Raw genomic sequence first — 6,839 nt, 5'->3', positions numbered from 1 at the left:
TGGGCAGTTCAGTTCAACACAGCTAAGTAGCTGGTGTTGGCTCAAACTTCAGGAGTCTGACCCCAAGCGGCTTATTTTAGGCATATTTAAGCACAATGCAATTTGGTGGAAATGTTCCTGGTGGTGATTGGATGAGTCCCGTGTGCACAATAAAGCAGACGTGACTATAGGGAAACTCTTTGTAATGTGGCACCCTTCATAACGATGGGTTCTATAAATTGACAAACTCGCAGAAAGGGTCCCCAATGTGGCCTCAACCGCACAGAGAACAAAAAGTTCACCAGGCTATTAGCCGTGTTCACTTCTGGGCAGATAACAGCTTATGTATCTCTTCCTTTGAAGGACCAACCCTGTGTGTTTACTATTCCTGGGCCCCTTGGTGCTTATCTGTGAGTACAAGACCCTCCATGCCTCCCACAGTCTGCGCGTGGGTGTGTGTATGTGTGTAGGGGTCAGAAGTTGGTTTTCTCCTCCTGCCATATCTCAGAGACGGAACCCAGGCTGTCGGGCAGGTATCAGCACCTTTCCCATTGAGCCATCTCAGGTCTGAGACAGGGATTTAGCGATTTGGTATTCTTAAATGTGCATGCTGGAGGCTACCCACTGGTGGTTGGCTAGGAGTGCAGGGAAGCGATGCCTCCTGGGGCCAGATGGATTCTCTAAGCCCAAGTGGCCTAGTCCTGGATGCATGGTCCCTACAGCAAGGAGGGACACTGGGGAGCTGGGGAGAGTAGGGGAGCTGGGAGCTGCCCCAGGCCAGTGGCCTCCCATGGGCCAAGTCCCTTAATGAGGACTTCTCTGAAAGAGCAGACTTAATTAAATAATCACTTTGTGCTCTGGTCCTGCTGACCTTGACCCAGTCCTCTTCTTTGGGATTTTTGATTAGATCTTCCAGTTTTAATTCCCCATCCGGTCTTTTTTTTTTTCCCCTTGAACATTCCAATAAGATGAGTGGGCTGATCTAAGGAAAGAGCAGGTAGGTCCCCTTTGGGTGGCCATAGGATAGGTTATATTGTACCCCCAGGGAAGGTCCTTTTGTACAGGAACATGGGGCAGGCAATGTTCCTGGGTAAAGCAGACAGGACCCTAAGGCTCAAGAACCCTCCCTCCTACAGGCACAGTGACCTAACCTAGCTGAGTGAAGGTGGGGCACTGTGTCTGTGCCCTTCTGTGTGGGAGAAAGTCATTCATGGGTTCTGGGGGGAGGAACCAGAGAGGGCTTTCCGGAGGTGGGGAACGTCTGAGCTACGCTTCTGAGTACTGGTCTCTGGGGTTGCCACGACGCCACATGATCACCAGCCAAGCAGCAAAGGAGCAGAAGCCCAGCACGTGAATGAGCCCCGCCCAGGAGCCTGACCCTCAGCCTGAAGCTCTGGGCAGCTCCTCTGGGCAGCGAGGGGAATGGCACCTCTCCTTGATGACCATGGGGTTCCTGGAAATGCTGGTGGTGAAAGGTTTAACCCCAGGTTTGTCACAAAGGAAACACTGAGCAGACATGAGTCCCCTGTAGTGAGGGCAGGAGACAAGAGAGTAGTTTAGACAAATCTGAGGGGCGGGGGAGGGGAGGAGAAGAAGAGAGGGAAAGAGGGAGAGAGGGGAGAGAGAGGGAGAGACAGACAGACAGACAAACAGACAGACAGACAGACAGACAGACAGACAGACAGACAGAGAACAGCTTTTGGCCCACATGGCAGTCAAGGCAGTGTCTGCAGGGTCCTCAGTGGCTAACTCCCCTACCTTTGGCTTAGACTTGCTCAGTGTGGTTGTCATGTTTGAAAGCTGAAGTGACACAACCTCCTGGTTGGGACAGGCCAGCAATGGAAGGCTCTCTGAAGTCTATCAGAACCTTCTTGGACCTACACCCTGGGACTCTCCTACCCTGGGACCCGAGACCAGGGAGAAAGTCCAAAAGGCCACAGCCATGAAGAGGTGACACTGGAGCTCCTTGGTGGCCATGACACCTGTGCCCCCCCCCCCCCCCGAGTCACATAGCTAGAGGCAGGTACAGCCACCTCCCCTAACCACACCCAGCCCACACCCGCGTCTCCTGCTCACAGAGATCGCCAGGTTACATTCAGAGTGGTTCAACAGGTGCCTGCAGAGAGCAGCGCCCTACCCATTAGACGAAGGAGTGCTGCCTCAGCCAGTCTGGGAGACGAGGAGACAGGGAGAGCTGCGAATCAGGGTGACTGATCTCATTTCACTAGTCACAGCTGAGCAGTGTCATACCTGGTCACCACCTGTGTGCCATCGGCAACCAGCTGCCACTGAAACACCGCAGGAAGCCGCTTCTGTTACCGAGGCTCCAATCAAGGAGTCAGACGTCCCCCCTGGGAAACCAGTAAGGTTTATTACCAGCACACTTCAAATTATAAACTATTGGATTATGGTTCTGGCCCTTTAAGATTATGAACCAGTCTTCTAAAGATTTTATATATACATGTGTATATATACATATATGTGTGTATATATACATACATGTATATGCATATATATATATATTTAACAGCTAAAGAAATAAGGCCACCAACAAGTTTGTTGTTTTTATTTACTCTCCTGGTTAATGTGTTTGTTTGTGTCCATTTTTCTCAGCTTCACACAAACTAGAGTTATCTGGGAAAAGTAGCCTCAGATAAGAAAATGTGCCCATCAGATTGGCCTATAGACAAAATGGTGGGCCACTTTCCTGATTAAAAATGATTGATGGGGGAGGGGCCCAACTCATTAGGGAGCAACGCCTGGTGGTCCTGAGTGCTATATAAGAGAGCAGGCTGTGAGGCTGGAGAGATGGCTCAATGGTTAAGAGCACTGACTGCTCTTCCAGAGGTCCTGAGTTCAATTCCCAGCAACCACATGGTGGCTCGCAACCATCTAGAATGTGATCTGATGCATACTGTGTACATAATAAATAAATCTTTTTTTAAAAAAAGGAAAGAAAGCAGGCTGAGCAAGCCATGAGGAGCAAGCCAGTGAGCAGCACCCCTCCATGGCCTCTGCATCAGCTCCTGCCTCCAGGTTCCTGCCCTGCCCAAGTTCCTGCCTTGGCTGCTTTCAGTGGACTCTGACCCAGAATGTGTATGGCGAGTAAGTCCTTTTCTCCCCAAGTTGGTTTTGGTCCATGTTTTATCACAGTAATAGAAAAAAAAAAGCCAGACTACTTCCAGGGCATGGGTACAGGGTTACTTATAGGAGCGTGGGAGGCATCAAAGGAGACAGACACATCATTAAAAAGTCTCACCCCAGCACGGGTGACGCCTGCCCCATAGCTGCGCGGATGGAGTTCCTGCTTCAGCTACCTCTACCCTCTGTTTACTCCAGCACCCTCAGAGGCCATGTACAACTGGCCCAATATCACAAGCAGCTGGAAAGGGGGCTGTACAGATCCTGGGGAGCCCAGTCTGACCCAGAACAGGGGCTTTGGGAGGAGGCAAAGGCCTCCTTGCTCCCAAACCCCCCTTTCCACAAACCCAAACAACAACACACAATTGGCCAACATAATGTACATTGCAGCCCCAAAGGCTAATAGAGGAACCGGAAGCTTGTGGGTGCCTGAGAACAGCTCTCTGTTGAGGACCTCACAATGGACAGTGATGTCCCCTCCTCAGCCAGGTCCCCACATGGCTCAGCACTGCAGATGCACGGTAGGGATCAATGCCATCCTCAATCATCAGCTGTGCCCACCACAGCAGCATGTGACGGAGGCCCTGAGCACACTTGCCAAGCCAGTCGGGTCCCCCAGGCTCTGCAGACTAGGGGTGCTCATGGGTCCTTTGTGATAGTCTGTCCCCCGTGTGTACTGATCCCTCTGTAAATGAGAGACTGAGATGAGTGGGGGGTGGGGTAAGGTTATGCAGTCCAAGGTCCCAATGGCCCTAGGAGTCTAGGTGGGGCCGACCTCAGCCCTGCTGTCACATGGAGAGCGGGATGCTTATCTTTTGCTGGAGAAGGAAGGGCTAGGAGCCACCTCGAAAGGTCAAAAGTATTGCCCCGAAGCAGGCCGAGAGAAGCTTGTCAATTGCCTGTTCCCATTCTGGTCCAACTAAGAGCCTTAGATGTTATGTAATGGCCTCTCAGCTAGGGCATCTGCACCTCCCCCAACACGATTCCTCCAAGGTCATAATCAAGCCCATTGTCACCACCTACCCTTTCCTGGGGCTCCCAGAGAGACCAACATGGCCCCATGTTCTCCTCAGGCTCTGCGTGGTGACACTGGGGCCCTTGTCTCATGGCTTCCTTTCTCCTGAACTGAAGGCTCATTCACCTCTGACTCCAAGTGCGCGATAAGTCACTGACCACAGTGTTGAACCAGTGACCAATCAAGAGGTCAGATCTGCTTTCTTCAAAACATCGAGAGCTTCCAAGGAGAGACTGAAGAATCAGCATGGCTCTAGTTCATCTCCTCATTTACTCTGACCGCCAGCCTCCTGCCGGGTCTGTTGGAGGAGTCATTGAACTAGGTTTGCAGACAGATGGGCGCAGAGTCATCCCGAGAGACATGTGGCTCCACCTGGAGGTGGTGTGGTTAGACAGTCTACAGACACCAGAGCCATGACATCTGACTTTCCCTCTGCCCTCACCTGTGTGCTACGGTAGCTACCTAGCCACTCTGTACCTCAGAGCCTGTCTCTGGCTCCCGGAAGGTCTTGGCATGAAGCTTGAAGTGTCCTCAGCAGACATGGAGGGGTGGAAAAAAACAACACCACGGAGCTGAGATTCAGGCCGGGTTTTCAGGCAGGAACACCCTTGAGGTGACATGTGCTTTCCTTCACGCATCTTTCCTACCAGGGTATAGGACACCACTGTCCCCTTCCTGGTGACAGCTAGGTTGGCTCCTGCTAGATGTCTCCCTGTGAGGTGACTGCTTATCCTTTGTGATAGGCAAGTGTCTTGTGGGCACATGTTTCAAGACCTTGTGGAGGGCCTCCTCCTCCCTGACCCCGCCTGCTTTGCCCTAACAGAACTTCCAATGATGCAGGATTTAACTGGAGGTGAGCACACTCTGCAGGACTCCCACTCCCCCCTACCCCCAGGGGACTCTGATTTTATTTGCCTCAGATAGAGAGGGCAGTAACACAGCAAAGATACTAACCCACCCCAAACCACCTGTGAACCAATGACTATATCGGGGTTACCCAAAGAAGCATAGGAGTCTGGGAAGGTGACCACTCTCAAAACTCCGCCTATCCATAGCCTCCTCCACAGTCTGTGGGCAGCTCTCCTGAGGAGTCGCTGATTGCTTATACCACCCCAGCAGGGGCTCTTGCTATGGTTCTAAATTTCTTGGGGTTCTCATGAGCTTTGCCCTCCCTCAGTGAGAGAGGGACCAGTGGCAGAAGGATTCCCAAAAGGCTTCTCTGAGAGTGAACTTTTATGCCTAGGTCTGGAAAGGGAGGAAACCCCACAGATAGCATGGGGAAATGGCGCTTGGCTGAGAAAGCCATGGGTATCAAGGCTGGGAGGCAGGACTGATTGACTCTCCTTTGAACAGCAACCAGGAGTGAGGGCTTGGGCATGGAGCTGGGGACACAGGGACTATAGCCTTAGACCAGTGCTTAGACTTACTGCCGGGGGTGGGGGGCGGGGGGTGATTACCTGTGTCCTGACTCAGGTTTCAAGGTATTCTACAGATTTGAGAAATGAGTCCAGGGGAAGTAGTGAGGAAGACCCATTTATTTGTATTTTTCTTTGTGTATGTGTGTGTATTCATAGGTGGACATGCATGTGTGTGTGTGAGTATTCAGAGCCCAGAGGTCAACCACAAGTGTCTTTCTTTCTTTCTTTCTTTCTTTCTTTCTTTCTTTCTTTCTTTCTTTCTTAATACTTTTTTTTACCTTTATGTGCATTGGTGTTTTGCTTGCAAGTATGACTATATGAGAGTGTCAGATTTTGGAGTTACAGATAGTTGTGGGCTGCCATGTGGGTGCTGAAATTTGAACCCAGGTCCTTTGGCAGGGCAATCAGTGCCCTTAACCACTGAGCCATCTCTCCTGCCACTTTCTCTTCTCCTTCTTTGTGTGTGGGATCGGGATGCATGTGTGCCAGTGAGTGTGAAGGTCAAATGTTAACCTTGGGTGTCAGTCCTCCCCTCTGACCTTGTTTGAGACAGGATCCCTCGCTCGCCACTGTGTAGAGCAAGCTATGGAATCCAGGAACTCCCAGGGGTTCCCTGGTCCCTGCTTCCTATCTTGTTTAGGGGTGCTGGGATCACATATATGTGCTATTGTGCTGAGCTTTGCATTGGTTCTGGGGACCCAGATTCGAGTCCTTACTCTTCCAAAGCAAGTGCGGGGCCCACTGAGCCATCTCTCCAGCCCAGAGGAGCCGTTTATACTGAACCACGAATTCCTACCATACCATGACGCTGGCCTGGGCAGCACGTGTGAAAAGAGAACTCGGAGATTTTCCTCTATGGATCTACCTTCTAGAAGGTTTCTTAAAGTCCTTGCAGCCAAGCTCTCCCTTCTTCCTGTGAAAACCCTTTGGTAAACAGATACATCCATATGTCAGGTGTCAACAATTATGGCGGCTATTAAAAAATGATAAAAGAACGGTTCCCAGGCCCGCCTCACCCCAGTGAAAACGACCCATTGCTGTGACTTTGTGACCAAGTAGAGATGCCTGTGGCTGTGGGAGGAGGGGGAGGGAGCCAGGCATCTGAGCTATGTGCTTACCCCTTGGGCTCTGGTGAGTTCCGGGGCACCTTCCTTGCGTCCCTGGTGTCAGTCACCATGAGCAGGCTGGAGCTTGTCCCTGCTGGTGGGATGAAAGCCCTGAGAGACCACTGACGTCACCATACTATGGAGGCTATGGAGGCTATGGAGGCGTGGCACAGCTGTGCC

This window comes from Acomys minous (genome assembly GCF_964271855.1).
Source record: "Acomys minous genome assembly, chromosome: 14".
NCBI classification, from domain to species: Eukaryota; Metazoa; Chordata; class Mammalia; order Rodentia; family Muridae; genus Acomys; species Acomys minous.
The sequence above is the reverse complement of the archived record's forward strand: the minus strand, read 5'-3'. Positions refer to the sequence as shown.